Below are 20,148 nucleotides of genomic sequence, written 5' to 3'. Positions count from 1 at the left end.
ATATTGCCTCTGCAAGCATTCATGTTTCTTGTCCTTACAGATCCCATCAGACCACCGGCGATCCATTGCATAGCTGTGATAACATTGTACATTCTTTCCCCAGTGAATCTCACTTATTACAGATAGCAAAGCATGAGAATACCTCACTTAGGACCAGGTCAGGTCCCCCAGATGGTTATCATTACTCGATACAGGATTCACTGGACAATAGTGGTGACGACCCCTTTCCTCCCAAGCAACCTCACCTGTTAAACCACCTTCTGGTAACCAAATCTCAAATATGTCAGTTGACAGGGTTGTCCATTCAACCACCGGGGTATGACTTGTCTCATGGAATGTGGCAGGTCTGAGATCTATCCTCCCCCTCCTGTCCTTCACCTCCTTTATTGAGGAACACAACATATGTCTTCTTCAAGAGACACAGTCGACCGACCCACTCTTTTAAACTCGCTATTCCAACTTGTATATTCCTGCTCTCCCCAGTACCAGAGGCAGGCCCTCTGGGGGTCTAGCCATTTGTACTAGAACATCACTAAACTGCTGTATATCACAGCTATACATTGATTCCCCTGACCTGCTAGACCTTCGCCTATCATTTAGGGCTGATGCAGTTGTGATTATTTTTAACATCTATACCAAAGGGGTTGGGGGGGTTGGGTTTCCATAACCGTCTGCATTCTGGAGGCATTTCTGCAAAACTGTCCCCGGCATTACAAAATTATTGTGGGAGGTGACATTAACGTTACATTTGAACCTCTTGACTGGGATGATCTTGGGTCCACCCACGAGGAGGATCAGGTATGGTCTATCCCTGCCCTGGATAGCCCATTAAAATGTGGTCACAAGTTGCTGTTCAAGTAAAATCATTGACTATGGAGTTTGAACTTAGGGCAGTCAATGGCAGGACCAAATCAGACGTAAAGGTTTGTCACACGTATAACAAAGTTAACCACACCAGTAGAATTGATTATTGTCTAGTCGACATAAGATTATGGCCTTTAGTAATTGACGTGAGGGTTATTGAGAGATCTGAAAGTGACCATAATTCTCTCTCAGTCCACTTGTCAGCTTTGAGCAACCACCTGTCCATGATCAACACCTCAGTTAATGCACTAAAGGGAATCAGTCTGGTTAATGACAAATGCCACCTAAATTGGAACCATTTTCTGGCTCGACCTACACTTATTGACGCTGCTAACAATACCTTGAGGGCCACATTGATGGGCTTAGAGGTGGGCTCTGCAATCCCCACCGAGAAAATAAGCTTGACTCACACCTCATGTTTCAAGGATATTGCAACCCTCTTCTCGGCTGACATAGCCTCTGATAGTAAGAGGCTCAATGGTAGGCATCTCTGGTTTAAGAGAGTGCTGCTCCTCACACAAGCATTTAATCCAAGCTATCAAATCTAAGGATGTAAGTGCAATTAGCTTAGCCAGAAAGTCTTGCAAATCACCTATCAACAAAGCTAAACATGAACAAGACGACAAGTGGTGGGCTGCACTTAGTGACGTTGCACAAGAGAGGAATCGCAGCACACTCTGGTGCACGGCCCTGCAAACAGCGAATTGAACATTACAACTAATATTGCACCAAAGGACTGGGTAGACCACTTTAGTGGGTTGTATTCTCACAACCATGATAGTTCTACCTCTCGACATAAGGACACTTGCCCAAATATTACCCTAACACCTACCCCTCCAGTGTTGCAACTATTTTCCCAAGTGGACATAGCATACGCTTTAGGCTCTCTAAAGCGTGGTAGGGCACCTGGTGAGCAGACCTAATTTAAAAAAAAAAAAATGATTAGTGTTTTTTACCAGGATGGAGTAACACCAAAACAGAACAAGATGCATTGTCACTTTCAGAAAACGAAACAAAACAGAATCAGCCAGGTTTATCTAAGAAATAATCAATAATCCCCCCAGATCGGAGAGAACTTTTTAGCACTACCTAATCTGCTAGCATATCTCATCTCCTGAAGTCTGACTTGCGCCATCTTACAATACCATTCTTGACTAGTAGGAGACAGCTCAGAATGACAATTTCTCAACAGAAGCGACCTAGCAACCGCAATGGCTATAAATACGAGCTTCTCCCATCTAGAAGAGAGCCTTGCCTTGGGATCGTAGCCCAAGCTCATTAACCGAATGCTAGGAGATATGGATACCAACGCCATAGTTGTTAACATCACAAAAACTCCCTCCCAATATCCCTGTATACATTGGCATGTCGCAATCATATGGATCCAACCTGCCACTCCTACTTCCTTACAGCGAAAACACATATCAGGATAGCCAGTCCCCATACGAGACAGGGCCTGCGGGGTTCGATACAATAACCATTTGCTGAAGAATATCATTTGGTGCCAGTTAGCCCCTCTAAGCACGGAGAAATTCAGACAATTAATGGTCTCCCAGCAATCACTTGAAACCTCTAGGCCCTCCTGAAGAGCCTATTTTGTCTGAGCTTTTGTCCCAAGATCTACTTTTAACCGATTAAGCAATCTGGTCAAGATATATCACCATCATAGTGAATGCAATAGCATCTGGGGCGCCAATCCCTGAGTCTTGGAAGGAGGCCATTGTTGTCCCAATCTTCAAAAAGGGTGACAGAAGCCTCCCCATTAACTACAGGCCAATTAGTTTAATAGACTGTGTGCAGAAAGTGTTCTGTCATTGCCTTCTGGGCAAGATTCAAGACTGGATGACTGAACGCAACATCCACTCCAGGCAGGTGTTCCGAAAAAAATATCTACCATTGAGCAAGCCCTTAGGTTTCTGCTCTGGAAAACCGTTTTTATTGGTAAAGGGAACCTGTATGTTGCGTTTGTGGACTTGATATCCGCATTCGATGTAGTACCCCGTAACAAGCTGTGGGAAGTTCTTTCCCTAATGAGAATCCCCGAGCACATTCTTGTATTACTAACTCGGCTCTATGAGGGTAACTATGCATGCGTCAGGTGGGACGATAGGGGGCAGCTAACTGACAGAATTCAGGTGTCAAGGGGTGTGCGGCAAGGGTGTGTCCTTGCCCCCACCTTGTTCTCCCTGTACATAAATGATATCGTCCCCTCTTTACCCAGACTGGAGGCTGACGCACCATCGCTAGGCATACAGAAAATTCCGGTACTGCTCTTTTCAGACGATACACTCCTGATATCCAAGACCCCAAGTGGATTACGTAAACTCCTTGTGTGTTTAGAGGAATTTTGTTCCACACAGGGACTTGAAATCAATGCCTCTAAAACGAAATTGATGACACTTAATCCACACCGATCATTTAGAGAAAAGTTCACTCTAGAGGGACCTCCACTTGAAAAGGTTGGCACTTTTAGTTACCTGGGCATAATGTTAACTGAAAAAATGTCTTGGAAATCACATATTGCAAAGCAAGCACTGTAGGTAAAGCAAACAATGGGGGTCTTAATAAAGGACTTTAACCTTTCACATACTAAACCAATACACCCCGCAATCCGGATATATGAAACCAAGGCAGTATGTTCAGCTGTTTACGGAGCTGAACTTTGGGGCTATGCAAAAGCCCAAGAAATAAAGGTTTTTGAAAATAATTTCTTAAGAAATCTAGTGTCCCTCTCGCCAAGTACTCCATTGTTTCCCCTTTTTAAAGACCTAGGCATGAAATGAATTGACCACAAAGCCCGCCTACGTCCCCTCTTGAATTGGCGGCATCTTTGGACCACCCCAGAGCTTGCCTCCTCCACTATTGCCCTGCAAGTCATCTTAGAAGCTGACCACTTTCATAGTATCCCCTGGTTCAGACACATCAAGGGGCTACTTCACTCTTTTGGGCTTAGAGAACTTTGGGATTCCCCAACTACTACTTCCTTCCCTTCAAAAAATGATCTAAAAAAATGTACTGGCATATGGTAGACTCTGAAGACATGAGGGTTGCTCTTCACTCTACACTATCATGTGACTTCACCAACCTAAAAGAGACGTGCAAATATGTTGCTTTCTGGGACATAATCACGGTGCAAAGAGAAAGGAAGTTGTACTTCCAGTTCCGTATTGTCATCCTGCCATTAAGTCTATTTACTAGTTGCTGGTCACATGACGAAACAACCATCTGCCCAGCTTGTAAAGCACCTCCCTCATGTCCTATTTGTCTGCCCTGCATACACTGCCTCACGCAGGAAATGGCTGGCCCCACTTAGCTCTCCGAATTCTTACATCAGACACTCGCCCTATACCAGTGATTGCTGTTGCCAAATTCCTTGGGGCAAGTTGGATTTTCAAACTTCTATCTGTATAATGGTTTTAGCAAGAATGTATAAACTTACTGTAGGAGTGTATTTAATTTTATTTAATTGTATTATTTTATATAATCACATGTATTGTATATATTCTATTTAATTCTGTGCATTATTGATTGTTGCTGTGCTTTTGTGGCTCTTGTGGCTGAAATAAAGTTCTTTTGACTGACTGACTGCACTTTTTGGACTTTGGGACGCTGCCAAATAGAAAAATCCACAAGACCTAGACACATATGAAAACTAAACATCTGGATGAGTCCAGGATGGGGTGCTTCACATGCCCCCAACACCATTTTCTTACCCACTATGCCCTGCAAACCTCCAACTTTGCAGGAAATCTCACATTTTCCCACATTTTTGTGATGGAACATTCTGGAATCTGTAAGAATCCACCAAATTACTACCACTCAGCATTGTCGCATCTATACCGATAAGAATTCTGCCCCACTTGTCAGCCTAAACATGATTTCTTTCAAACTACCCTTTTAGACCTGCTTTGGTTCACCTTCAATTTTGACACGTTTTTGGCTCTTCCCTGTCACAGGCACTTGGCCCACCTATACAAGTGAGTTATAATTTTTACCGGGAGACTGAGAGGAACGTTGGGTGGTAGGAAATTTTGCCCGGTGCGGTGATCCCACACAGAAATATCGGAAAAATATGATTTTTTAGCTAAATTTGAGGTTTGCTGAGGATTCTGGGAAAGAAAACACTGGGAGATCCACGCAAGTCACACCTCCCTGGACTCCCTTCGGAGTCTAGTTTTCAGAAATGTGTGGGTTTGGTAGGTTTCCCTATATGGCTGCTGAGCCCAGGACCAAAAACACAGGTGAACCCCTGCAAAAACAGGTAGTTTTGTATTTGATAATTTTGATGTGTCCACTTAGTGTTTTGGGGCATTTCTTTTGCGGGCACTAAGCCTATCCCACAAGTGAGGTACAGTTTTTTTCAGGAGACTTGAAGAAATGCTGGCTGGCCGGAAATGTGTGGCTCCTCTCAGATTCCAGAACTCACCGAAATGTGAGGAAAAAAGTGTTTTTTTGGCCAAATATAGAGGTTTGCTAAGGATTTTGGGTACCAGAACCTGGTGAGAGCCCCACAAGTCACCCCATTCTGGATTCCCCTATGTGTCTCATTTTAAAGAATGCAGAGGTTTGGTAGGTTTCCCTAGGTGCCGGCTGAGGGGGAGGTCAAAATCCACAGCTAGGCACTTTGCAAAAAAACAGCTCTGTTTTTTTTTGGGGGGGGGGAATGTGATGTGTCCACGTTGTCTTTTGGGGCATTTCCTGTCGCGGGCACTAGGTCTACCCACACAAGTGAGGTACCATTTTTATCAGGAGACAATAGGGAACGCTGGGTGGAAGGAAAATGGTGGCTCCTCTCATATTCCAGAACTTTTTGTCACCAAAATATGAGGAAAAGGTGTTTTTTTGGCAAAATTTTGAGGTTTGCAAAGAATTTTGGGTAACAGAACATGGTGCGAGCCCTACAAGTCGCACCATTGTGAATTCCTTTAGGTGTCTAGTTTTGAAAAATGTATAGGTTTGCTAGGTTTCCCGAGGTGCCAGTTGAGCTAAATGCCAAAATCCACAGCTAGTCACTTTCCAAAAAACAAATCAGATTTCCACTTAAAAATGTGAGGTGTCCATGTTGCATTTCCTGCTGCGGGCATTAGGCCTACCCACGCAAGTGAGGTACCATTTGTATTGGGAGGGATGGGGGTACACAGAATAGCATAACAAGTGTTATTGCCCCTTGTCTTTCTCTACAATTTTTCCTTCCAAATTTAAGACAGCGTGTGAAAATGATGACTATTTGAGAAATGCCCTATAATTCACATACTAGTATGAGGACCCCAAAATTCAGAGATGTGCAAATAACCACTGCTTCTCAATACCTTATCGTGTGCCCATTTTGGAAATACGAAGGTTTCCTTGATACCTATTTTTCACTCTTTATATTTCATCAAATGAATTGCTAGGATACAAGGAAAAGCCATTGCAAGGTGCAGCTCCTTTATTGGCTTTGGGAACCTAGGGTTCTTGATGCTCCTACAGGCCCTGTATATGCCCGTAACCAGAAGAGTCCAGCAGACGTAACAGTATATTGCTTTAAAAAATCTGTCATCACAGGAAAAAGTTACAGAGTAAAACATGGAGAAAAATTGCTGTTTTTTTTACCTCAATTTCAATATTTTTTCATTTCAGCTGTTATTTTCTGTAGGAAAACCTTGTTGGATCTACACAAATGACACCATGCTGAATTTAGAATTTTGTCTACTTTTCAGACATGTTTAGTGTTCTATGATCCAGCATTGGTTTCACACCCATTTCTGTCACTAACTGGAAGGAGGGTAAACACACAAAAATAGTAAAAATGGGGTGCATCCCAGTAAAATGCCAAAAATTTGTTGGAAAATGTAGTTTTCTGATTCAAGTCTGTCTGTTCCTGAAAGCTGGTAAGATGGTGATTTTAGCACCACAAACTCTTTGTTTATGCCAGTTTCAGGGAAAACAAAACACAAGCCTTCTTCTGCAGCCCTTTTCCCATTTAAAAAAAACAACAACATTGTTGCTGTCTTTTGGCTAATTTCTTGGTCTCCTTCAGGGAACCCCACCAACTCTAGCTAACTCTAGAGTCTCTGGAATGTTGGAAAAAAAGGACGCACATTTGGCATGGGTAGCTTATGTGGACAATAACTTATGAGGGCCTAAGCGTGAACTGCCCCAAATTGACAAAAAAAGGCCTGGCATCTGAGAGTGAAAAGGCCTGGCAGCAAAGGGGTTAAAAAATGATGTATGATATAAGAAGCTGGTAATTAGGAATGGTGAAATGTATGCAGCTATCCACAAGTGAAAGAGTCCAAGGGTGATATGTGAGAGGCGAGGGAACAATGACTAAAATGAGAATTGCATTTATAAATATATGCAGGTTAAATAATCCCCAGAAAAGGCAAAAAAATCACTGAGGATATGAAAACATTAAGGGAGGTCAAATACTGCCTACAGGAAAAACGTTTAGAGTATTGCAATAAACTTTCTTAGATTCCCTCAGGATGAAGGTAATGATATGCACCGAACAGAATGTTATGACCAAAGGGGTTGCCATACTAACTGGCAGCAGGAAATGTGAGTTTACATGACGAATTGCAGATAAATGTGGACGATGGGTCGTGGTAGAGTGTCAATATAGCAAAGGATGTTTTACTCTATGCTCCCTTTATGGCTCAGTGATGGATGATCCATCAGTGTTTTATTTTTTATTGGTGGGATTAGCAGAGTGGCCAGCCCCCTTCATAGTAAGTGGAGATCTGAATTTTAAAGGCTCTTTGAATGGTTTAAAAGATCTAATGGGTTCCAACCCCAAAAGATATCACAGACGTAAACCTAGGGTATATAAAGATCTCTCTAGTTTGCAAAAAGAAATAGGATTGATGGATGTTTGCCCAAAGCTGTGTGTACCAGACTCTGGATACACGTATTACTCAGCTCCACATTTGAAATTGGCCCAATTAGATTACTTTTTTATCTCCCCCGAATTGTTAACAGGGACACAATTGGAATTATACCCACGGTTTATGTCAGACCATAACCCGCTAATATTAGAAATAAATAGAGAGGGCTTTAAATGTAATAGGATGGAGTGGACATTCGAGAGAGGGCTTTTGAATGATCAAGAATATCACCAGCACAGGAATATAAGGTTGAAGGGATTTCTCAAAATTAATAGGGGAACTGCCCACAGGAGATTGTATGGGACACTTTAAAAGCAGGAATACATGGAGAAACTTTGAGTTTCAGTCTTAAAAGGAAGAAGCATACCCAAAGTCTGATTAAGTAAACATATTCAAAGCTCAAAGAGGCAGAAACTCAACTCACCCTATCTATTGAGGGAGGCATGGAATGTTGCTTTACAGAAGATTGCTATTGCCAAAGCAGCAATTAATGAAATCTCAGCAAAAAAGGTGGCCCCAAGGAGCACTGAATGTTACGAATATATGCCCATATTTATACTTTTTTTGCGCGGCATTTGCGTCATTTATTCAAGCAAAAGCAGAGCAAACTTCCAAAATACAATCGTATTTTGTAAGTTTGCGCTGATTTTGTGTCAAAAAATGACGCAAATGTGGCACTAGAAAAGTATAAATATGGGCTATAGTGAGAAGTTGGGTCGCCTTTTGGCCGTAAGAGCTCGCCAAAAGGCAGCCGCTGGTATTATCAGAGAAAAATTAAAGATCCACAGGGAAGGCTTGTTTCTGGACCTGAAAATATTAGGGAAGCTTTGCGCATGTATTATGCAGAACTTTATGAGGCTACCACTCAGTAGATGTGCAAGCAATGAGTAGACTTTTAAGTACTATAGAAGAGAGCAAAATCATAAAGGGGGAACAAGAGGCATTGGAAGATAGGATCAGGATGGAGAAACTCGAGGAGGCAATGTGAGGACTTCCCACTGGAAAAACCGTAGAAACGGATGCAATCCCCCTAGAATTTTATAAATATTTCAAGACTCTATTGCTCCCTGTAATGCTAGAACTGTTTACTCAAGGGCAACAAGGTAGCAAAGCTCCCCCTCCTGGCCATCTGCTAATATAGTAGTTTTTCTGAAAAAGGGGAAAACACCGCACAATCCTAGCTCGTATAGGCCCATCACGTTAATAAAGTAAGTGGTGCTAAGATCTATTCTAAAATCTTTGCATCACGCTCATCTACTGTTATTAAGAAATTAGTCACACAAAATCAACACAGGTTTGTTCCCAAGAGGGATACCACTGACCACATTAGAAGAGGCATCACGCTGTTTGATGCAACCAGTGTGGCAGAAAAACCCGTGGCAGTGACACTATTAGGGCTAAAAAGGCCTTCAACAGGGTTAATTGGGACTATTTGTGGAGAGTTCTGGGGATGTATGGATTGGGAAATAATTTCTTCATGGCAATAAAAGCTATTTATGGGCATCCGAATGCCCCGATATAACTGATGGGAGGGCAATCCGACATTATACAAATTGAACGGGGTACCAGGCAGGGATGTCCATGGTCCCCATTGTTGTTTGTGCTGTACATCGATCCTTTGCTCAGGCACCTAGGAAAGAACCCAACCATTTTACTAGTTAATGGGCATGGATGGGATACCAAGATATTAACATATGTAGATGATATAGTTGTGGAAACAGCCAACCTGGTCGAAGCTCTAGGGGAAATTGAGAAGATGGCAAGTCATTTTGGAGAGTTTTCTGGGTATTTATTGAATAGAGAAAAAACCCAGCTGTTGGTTAATAAATATATGACTATTCATGACACCCGTAAAGTAGCCCAAGCAGTATATTTAGGTATAGACATCAGCCCCTCTGTTGAGCAGATAGTTAGTCTAAACATGACATCAATTTTAGGGAAAGCTAAACAAGATTTTAGCAGATGGAGCAACTTGCACATCAATAATGGGGCCAAGTAATATGATCAAAATGATATTCATCCCAAAGGTGCTGTATGTGTTTCGGACAATTCCACTGGAATATGACAAGTCATGGTTTATAGTAATAGATCAGCTAGTAACAAGATTTATCTGGGAGTATGGTAAGAGTAGAAGAGCTAGTAAATATTTGTCTCTACCTAGAGAGAAGGAGGGATGGTCTTTTAAATTTAAAACTATATCAATTGGTAGCTGCCTTTCAATATATGTGCCCGCTGTTGGTAATCAAAGGAGGTGAGGCAGGATACTAGCCCAATATTGACGAGCTACTAATTGGACCGATATCTAGTGGTGGATTGTTGGCATTGGTAGAGCCCAGCTACTATAAGAAAGTGAGGTTTAAGGTACCAGAGGCCACTTTTAAATGCTGGAACCCCTGGTAGAAGAAAGCAGGACTCTGTAGGGTTAACCTCTATACGCCAACACACAATAACCCCTCCCTTCCAGAGATATTTAAGGATTGCTGCTTCACCAAATGGAGTTCACATGGTGTTCAGAGGCTAGGAGATTTCTATGAGGGAACTGAGATAAGAACATTTGAGGACCTCCGAGAAAGATATGGGCTGGAGGGGATTTTTTTAATACTTGCAAATAAGAGATTTTTTATGTAAGAAAACCGGTGGGCCGATGGGGTTTGAAAAAAACTCACTCATGGAGATGATAACAGGCGGAGACCAGGTGCCAATGAGCTCTTTGTATTCAATACTCATATCAGATCAACCTGATGACCTCGAGAAATATAGTAAGAAGTGGAAAGTTTGCTTAAGTAGCAGAGGCACTAAATTTCATGAATCCCTTGAATGTGGCTGTACTATTTTAATTTAATCAGCACTACAGGCGCAGCATTATAAGACAATATATGATCTATATTTTACTCCATCTAAAAAATCCAAATGGGGGAGGACAGAGGGGGCCCACTGTCTAAGATGTCACGCATTTGAGGCAGATCTCAATGTTTGCCACCTGCACAAGACTGGAACCACTAAAAAGGAAGATCAAACAGTTTTCAAAGGAGGTGGTAAAATACGATGTGGAGCTTACACCGGATATTATGGTTTTAGGAGTATCAGAGGAAGTAGGAATAGCAGGATCAAAAAGTTTTTTCATCTTTATGTCAATGGCTGTCTATCGAATGTGCGTTGCATCTGCTAGACCCACAACCTTCATCATTTCAGCAATGACTGGGGTGACTCCTATTTATATATCTTCTGGAGATTGCACTTTATCAATGTAAGGGGAGGATGGCCAGACGCAAGGGGGCAAGCAATATGGGGGCTTTTGGGGATTGGGTCAGGTCTAGATAGTGCTTTCCTGCTCTGCCTCACTTAGCATATGTACAGGCTAGCTTTTTTTTACTAGTGAAATAGTATGCATTTGATTTTTTTTATACATGTATTAAGGCACGAACCACTTTATTCTGAACATATTGTATTGTTGCTGTACCGAATGGGAGATTTTACTTCTTCCCAGTGTTTGTAATGAGTTGTTTCTCATGCATCCAATAAAAATATTTAATAAAAAAAAAGGCTGGTGCAAGGGGGAGGCCCTCAGCTTCAGCCATAGCAAGCAAATGAAATAGGGCCAGCAGGTCATAGAACTATATAAGTAACTGGACAAAGCTGGGACTCAGTTAATCTCGGCTAAGTCAGACATGGATCTGGAAGAGGCACAGGTGGTGGTCAATGTGACCAAAGCGTCAGTCTCTTATATTTTATCACAACAAGCTGTAGAAAACAATTTGGTTTAGAGACATGAGTATAGTGCGCGGGTAGGACATTTACTAGTGATTCATTCCAGGCAGAAAGGAATGCAGTGGGAGATTACTGAAATCAAGAATGTTCAGGGCAGACTGGCCGATGATCGGTCTGGAATCAGGGAGGCTTTCCGGGAATATTATGCAAAGTTATAAAAAAAATAATCAATATGATCCAGGAAATGGGAGTGGATGGCAGTACATGAACTCATTATCTCTAAATAGAATATTTGCAGAAGACAGTGGGCTTTTACTCTCTTATATCAATGGAGGAAATGGAAGTTGCCCTAATGAGCTGGCTTCAGGAAAAGTGGCTGGCACAGATAAAATTCCATTGAAGATTTATGAAACCTTTTTTCCCCTTAAACAGGTCAATCAAAGCTGAATTGTTCCTGCAGTAAACATCTGGCTCATGAGTCATGGTCCATGGCTAATATTGTAGTCTTACTTAAAAAGGAGAAAGCTCTGCATGAATTGGGGTCTTACTGGTTGTTTATTTATATTCGAAAAGATTGGCTTCAAGACTTAGGGGGTCATTACAACATTGGCGGTAAAAGCCGCTTACCGCCGTGCAGAAGACTGCCAAGACACCGCCGCGGAAATCCGCCACAGCTATTATGACACACATCTTGGAATCCGCCGAAATTCAAACACCCACACAACTCCGCCACACCAAAGGTCAGTGTTAAACTGGCGAAAACAATTCCTCCACCGTCACGCCAACAGAAACACGCCCATGCTATTACGACCCACGAATCCACGCGGCGGTCTTCCAACCGCAGTATTCGATTGGCGTTACGCACTGCCGCGCTCAAAATACACACACATCTCCAAAACACCACCACATTGGACAATTCCAAATACACACACCTGATACACATACAAACACCACTCCCACACACACAATTCAATATAAAACACACACCCACATCACCCACAAACCCCTACGACCAGAAATTTTGAGGAAGCCGAGAGACAGAGAGCACAGCAATTGAGAACCCCACCACACAGAGGCACACAACACCATCACCCATACAACATTCCACGCACAAAACACCACACACCACTACACATCACCATACACATCAACACTTACACCACCCCACACATCACCCACACCACTCCATGTCACGCCAAAGACACCCCAGGTTTTCCGAGGAAGAGCTCAGGGTCATGGTGGAGGAAATCCTACGGGTAGAGCCACAGCTATTTGGCTCACAGGTGCAGTACACCTCCATAGCCAGGAGGATGGAGCTATGGCGCAGAATCGTGGACATGGTCAATGCTGTGGGACAGCATCCAAGAAATCGGGAGGACATCAGGAAGAGGTGGAACGACCTACGGGGGAAGGTGCGTTCTGTGGTCTCCAGGCACAACATCGCGGTACAGCGGACGGGCGGCGGACCCCCACCTCCTCCCCAACAACTAACAACATGGGAGGAGCAAGTCTTGACCATCATGCATCCTGAGGGCCTCAGAGGAGTCGGTGCAGGAATGGACACTGGTAAGTCAAATCTTAACTATCATATCCCCCACCCTACCTGCATGCTATCACACACCCCCACCCTCACCTCCTCCCCTATCACTACAACTCCTCACTAATGTAATAATAACACAAACCACTCATCCCAACACCAAGCCCTGCATGACACAACTAAGCATGCTCACCCCTCACCAAAGCATGCTCACTGTACATACCCATAACAACCCCCTAATCATCATCACACAAACCCACACACAGGAATGCTTGCACTGGGGTACACACACACCCACCCATTGCACACCATTACACACACATGCAATAATCATGCTCTTATATCCCTGAAGGACCACTACGGAACGTCACCACACAGGAGGGTCCAGACATCTCCACTCCACCCACAAAAGAGGCCCACAGTAACGACAGCAGCTCTGCCCTACTGGATCCTGATGACCAGCCTGGACCATCGTGGGCCTCGGGACAGTCGGTTCCCCTTGCACAGGCACAGCCCAACACTGACCTTCCACCCTCTGGTAACTCCAGCACAGCACCCACCCAGCCGACTCATACCTCCGTACCCAGGACACGTCAATCAGCGGTGTGTCCACCACTACAGGGAACCCAGGATAACCCACCACCCCAACAACAACAGGGACCTGGGGGGCAGTGGTAGTGGGCACACGGTCCAGGGGACGGAGGCATAGGAACACAGGGGAACTGGGAGGGCTGCTGTGCGACAGGGGGCGGACAGGCCAAGGGAACCCACCCTCCACGAGGCCCTCTCCTACATCATGGGAGCATACCACCACTCCCAGGAGACGATGGCTACGGTCCGGGCCAAGTTTCAGGAGACCCAGCGCCTGCAGGACGAACAGTATTTGGGGTTCAGGGAGGAGCTCAGAACCATCAGCTCCGTCTGGCCACCATCGCAAGGGTGCTGAAGGACATACAAAAGACCATGAGGGACACAGTGGCACTTCAAGGGGCCCCTGACACTAGCATGGACGATGAACTGCCCACCACCTCCGCCTGCGCTAGTGGACAGGAGGCACAGCCACAGGACCACCACACCAGCACCCCACCCCCTGCAGATGGAGAACCACCCGCAAGCGGTCCCTGAGATCCAGGAACAGGAGAGAGCAAGATGGCAAGACCCCCGCCAGGAAATGAGACCACCCTGATTGTCTTCCCACTGTCCCACTTTGTTACCCTGTCCATATTCAAACTGCCCCAGCTCCACTTCCTATGCTCATATGGGCAGTGCACCTGTGTGACCAATAGACTGGACTCTGCCATGGACCTTCCTCCACCATCACCCCTCACCATTTTACAACCCCCCTCCATTTTTGAGCACTCAAATAAACACCCTTGAAGCACAAAACAATCTGGAGTCAGTCTGTGATTTGTTACATTTGTATTATCAATGACAGTGTCAAAATGCGTTTTCAATTGTAAAGCCAACATACCTATGTCACACATCACAAGTCCATGAAGGATGCAAGCAGATGACACACGTTGGTAACCACACCTGTGAAACCGTAATGGAAAGGTACAACTCAGTTACCAAATACTGCTACTAAATTACAGACAGGATAGAGGTAAAAGTGTGAAAGTGAATGTAATAGTAAAATTCAATTTTCTCACCTGTGTGTCACTGGAAATATTGCTGGATGACTGACTCCCTGTTGTCTATGTCTTCTTCCTCAGCTTCCTCCTCATCACTGTCCACAGGCTCCACAGGCTCCACAGCTGCCACAACACCGCCATCTGGACCATCCTCCTGCAGAAAAGGCACCTGGCGTTGCAAAGCAAGATTGTGAAGCATCGAGCAGGCGATGATGATCTGGCACACCTTCCTCAGTGAGTAAAATAGGGAACCACCTATCATATGGAGGCACCTGAACCTGGCCTTCAGGAGGCCGAAGGTGCGTTCGATCACCCTCCTAGTCCGCCCATGGGCCTCATTGTAGCGTTCCTATGCCCTGGTCCTGGGATTCCTCACTGGGGTCAGTAGCCATGACAGTTTAGGGTAAACAGAGGCCCCTAATAGCCACACACGGTGCCTCTGGAGTTGACCCATCACATACGGGATACTGCTATTCCGCAGGATGTAGGCGTCATGCACAGAGCCAGGGAACATAGCATTTACCTGGGAGATGTACTGGTCCGCCAAACATACCATCTGTACATTCATGGAATGATAACTCTTCCGGTTCCTGTACACCTGTTCACTCCTGTGGGGGGGGACCAGAGCTACATAAGTCCCATCAATAGCACCTATGACGTTGGGGATATGTCCAAGAGCATAGAAATCACCTTTAACTGTAGCCAATTCCTCCACCTGAGGGAAAACGATGTAGCTCCTTACGTGTTTGAGCAGGGCAGACAACACTCTGGACAACACGTTGGAAAACATAGGCTGGGACATCCCTGATGCCATGGCCACTGTTGTCTGAAAAGACCCACTTGCAAGGAAATGGAGCACTGACAGCACCTGCACGAGAGGGGGGATTCCAGTGGGATGGCGGAATGGTGACATCAGGTCTGGCTCCAACTGGGTACATAGTTCCTGGATAGTGGCACGGTCAAACCTGTAGGTGATGATCAAATGTCGCTCCTCCATTGTCAACAGGTCCACCAGCGGTCGGTACACCAGAAGATTCTGCCATCTTCTGAAATGTCCCAGCTGACGGTGCCTAGGAAGGACAACAGCGACCACAGAGTTAACAAATTCCCAAGTATGTACCCACAGATACACAGAACATGAAACAAAACACAAAACTGTTCCTGTATGTATGTTGAGTGTGGGCCTAGGTATGTGTGACGCAGTACTAAATGAACCCATGTGGGCCCCTGAAATGGCGGCTGCCTGACCTCCAAAGTGGGACCATGGGATGTGAGGTATCTGCGCTGGCGTTGTACACCGTCACGGTAGGCGGTCGTAGACCGCGGCGCAATGCTGCATTGGTTAACATTGGACCCTATGGGTCCCAGGAGCCAATGATGAAGTGCGCCGGTGGTGATGATACGCACCGCTGCGGACGTCACCGCCGCGGACGTGACCGCCATTTTCTATCTGTTCAATCACTCGATACCTGATCTTCGCCAGGAGAGGACCTACACTGCAAGTGCTGCTGTGACCTCGGTCTGGAAGAGACAATGGCTGCTGCATCTGGGGAAAGGGCCCCTGCCTTCACTGCTCAGGAGTTGGAGAAGCTCGTGGATGGGGTCCTCCCCCAGTACACGCTACTCTACGGTCCTCCAGACCAACAGGTTAGTACACAGGGAGCACGTTGTATGGGCTATGCCTGGGTGGAGAGGGCTGGATGAGAGTTGGCAGGGGCCAGAGTTCAGGGAACATGAAGGACTGTGAATGCATGTGCCACATGGCAAGGGTAGGGATGGGGGCCACTCACATCGACGGTGCAGTTGGTAATGACTTCTCTTCTTCCCCTGTGCATGTCATGTAGGTCAGCGCCCACCAGAAGAAGGACATTTGGTGTGCCATCGCCAAGGATGTCCGGACCCTGTGGTCCACCACAGACGGGGCACCCACTGCCGGAAAAGATGGGAGAACATTTGCCGCTGGAGCAAGAAGACGGCGGAGGCTCAGCTGGGGATGGCCTCCCAACGTGGGAGGGGTGCCTGTCGCACCATGACCCCCCTGATGTTCCGGATCCTGGCGGTGGCCTACCCTGAGTTGGATGGGCGCTTGAGGGCATCACAGCAGACACAAGGGGGTGAGTACAACATCATTCAGCGGACTTTGCGTGCAGTGGAAGGGTCTGGGCGGGGGAGGAGGGGTGTGGGTTTCCCTAGGCCAGGGCGAGTTCCGCAGGCTAGGCCCCTTCGTAATGCAGGCCATGTGGCACTCCACCCCACCTCAGTAGAGTGCCAAGTACAGGTATACATGCCCCTGTGGCATCTATGTGTGCAGATGTCCACCATAGCCATGTAGGCCAGATCCCAGGAATTGCATCTGTTGAGGCCAAGAGCACAGCGTAGTGCAGGGAGCTGCTGTGTCTGTATTGTCCGCCAACGGTAGCGGTAAGCCATGCACTCAACCTGTCTTTCTTCTGTCGTCCCCCCCCCTTTTTCTGCTCTCCCTGTTCTTTTGTGCATCAGCATCATCAGGCGGAGGTACAGTGGCACCGGAGCACGAGGGAGCTGCATCCCACACATGGCCATGGAGGGCCACACCACAGACTCTGAATACACCAGTGGGACGGAGGGCGAGGGGAGCTGCACGTCGGTCACAGGATCACCAAACAGCAACACGGACTCGTCCGCCGATGGGAGCTCCCTTGTGGTGGTGGCACCATCTGTGCCCCCCCCTTCTACAGGTACAGCCACCACCTCCCCTTCCAGCACCGCCCTCCCAGCAGCCCCTCTGCGTTCGCCCCGTGCCCGCTCACCCAGGAGGGTGGGCATCACCTTCGCCCCAGGCACCTCAGCCCCTGCCCCTGTCACCCCTGCTGCCCTCAGTGAGGAGGCCATTGACCTCTTCAGGTCACTCACTGTTGGGCAGTCTACCATTGTGAATGCCATCCAGGGTGTAGAAAGGGAGTTGCAACATGGTAATGCATTCCTGGAGGACATTCATTCTGGTCAGGCTGCCATTCATCGAACCCTGCAATCTCTGGCCTCAGCACTGATGGCAGCCATTGTCCCTGTGTCTAGCCTCCCCCCTCCAACTTCCTCCACCCAGACCCAATCCCCTGTACCCCAGCCTATCCCAAGCACACTGTGAGAAAACAGGGCTGATTGCAGAGGCCCCCTAACTTTTTGCCCCCATTTTCCACTTTTTGCTGGTGTTTTCCTGACTCTGATGGTGCCCTGGGTACTGCTAACCAGTCCCAGGGCCTGTGCTCTGTGTAAAATCAATATGCAAATTAGGCTAATTATAATTGGCTAAGTTAACCTACCTATAAGTCCCTAGTAAATGGTAGGGCATGTAGGTTTAGGGACCACAGCATAGGTAGTGCACCCATAGGTGCACTGCTGAGGTGCCCAGTGTCATTTTAAAGGCAGGCCTGCCTTGCTGGCTGCTTTTAAATTAAAGTTATATGCAAATTCGACTTTGGAATTAAAAGTAGTTCCAAAGTCTTGAACTACCTTATTTTTACATATAAGTCACCCCTAAGGTGTGCCCTATGTGCCCCTAGGGCTGAGTGCCATGTAACTATAAGCAGGGACTTTATAAACATAGTTTTATAAGCCCTGGTGAGGTAAAAACAGCCAAATTCGTTTTTCCCTCATTGTAGTAAATGGCCTTCATAGGCTAGAATGGGGAGACTTTGTTTTAAATTTTAAAGTCTCCTTAAAAGATGCATACCAAGAATTTGGTATAAAATTAATTGTTGTAATAAATCCCACAACTTCCAGTTGTTGGATTTAATATAACTTGTTCAGGTAAAGAGTTTTAGACTTTACCTGAAAAGTTGCCAATTTCAGCCCTGCATTGTTTTTGCTGCTGTGCTCTGATTGGCCAGCCTGTAGCAGCTAAGCCAAGCTGCCTTGATGAGGTGTGAAGTGGCCTGGCTTCACACAAAGGAATGTGCCTGTGGGAGAGAATCTCCCCTCAGCAGATTGTGAGGCAGGAAGGGGGAGGGCTGCCAAACTGGTCTTCAAAGGCAGAGAAGGACATTTGGAGCAACCAGCAACACCCCCACATCCTGCAACCCCAGACAACTAGGTGCCCCCTTGATTAGATTAGGAGAGGGCAGGAGAGGGGTTTGTTTATGATTTTTAGCCACACCAGTGGGTGGGCTCAGCCAGATGTAACCTCCAAAAATCAGATTCAGACATGTTGGATTTTTAGAGAATGTTGCCCTCTGGGATGGATTTTTGCCACACTTCCCAGGAAGTGGTCATCGCAGGGGGAAGGACCCTGCCCCTGATTGGAGAACCAGGACCCCCCTGCTTTTCACCCAGGAGCAAGGATAAAACTGGCAGACCTGCACCCACACCTCAGATCCCCACCAGATTTCAACAAGAAAAGAACTAAAGGAGAAGAAGGACTGCCCTGCTGGACCCCTGGCCTGCACCTGGAACCTGCACTCAGAAGGACTGCACCAGCTGTACACTTGGGCTTCACCACAAGAAGGACTTTGCCTGGCTTCAGCTGGTTCAAGGAGGGACTCCCTGTTTGCTACAGGTGAAAAATTGCTATCCAGAGTCCCCTGCACCAACTCCTGAAGAAAGTGACCAGCTGACCACTGTCCAGTGGCCAAAAAGGAGTTTGCGCCAGGTGCATTCTGGGAGTGGTAGTCCGCACCCCCCAAGGACCATCTCAGAACTTCTGGACCTTTGGGGTGAGCTGTGGACCCCAAAAGAACCTTAAAAGAACATCTGGGTGAAGCCCCAGAAGTTTGGAGAAGATTTGAGAATTTTTGTAAAAAAGCTCCATAGAGGGACCGACCCGCCGCGGAAATTCTAGCCGGCTTGCCTCAACCGCGACCCGGCCTGATTTGGTGGTTCGTCCCGGTAAAGAAAAATCTCAGAAAAAGAGACTAAGTCCGAAGGTAAAAAGTTGACCGGGACCTCCCAGCCATCGTATCCGAGAAGGGCTCCATGGACGTTGGATCAAGATCCAGGTTTACCCCGGTCGAAGGATTTTCACCTCGAAAAAACGACTAAGTCCGAAGGTAAAATATTTTTTCAGAATGATCCCGCTAGAATATGAACAGGAGAGTTTTAGGGACCTCAACAGATTGGTGAGAAGATTGTAATAGGCAAATGGCAAAGCCATGAGATCCCTAAAGTAGTTAACTTTGCCGAGGAACAGATGGGGTAGGCAATCCTGAATTTCAAGCTTTATTATTGGTCTGCTTCTCTACAATGTATGCAGCTTCTAGTAAAGGGAGGCAGAGAAGATCGATGGTATGGCAGAGAAATGCCTTCTATATTTGAGATATGATTGGTGAGGAGGTAACAGTGTGTCTTTTATGGCAGATAGAATCTAGTTATTGCAAAAAGGTTTGATTTAAGATGCTAAATGCTGCCATAAGATCTGGACAGCACTTCTGAGAAAGCTATGCCTGCTCCATCAGAATGCCATGCTTCCAGGGATTTTCAGGGATACCTCCATGCTGGGCTGGGAAAAGGCTGGGGTCAAAGGGCTGGGGCATTTCTACTCTGGTCAGAATATAGCTTCTTTCGAGGTGCT

This window comes from Pleurodeles waltl, chromosome 1_2, assembly GCF_031143425.1.
Source record: "Pleurodeles waltl isolate 20211129_DDA chromosome 1_2, aPleWal1.hap1.20221129, whole genome shotgun sequence".
Lineage (NCBI taxonomy): Eukaryota > Metazoa > Chordata > Amphibia > Caudata > Salamandridae > Pleurodeles > Pleurodeles waltl.
The sequence above is the reverse complement of the archived record's forward strand: the minus strand, read 5'-3'. Positions refer to the sequence as shown.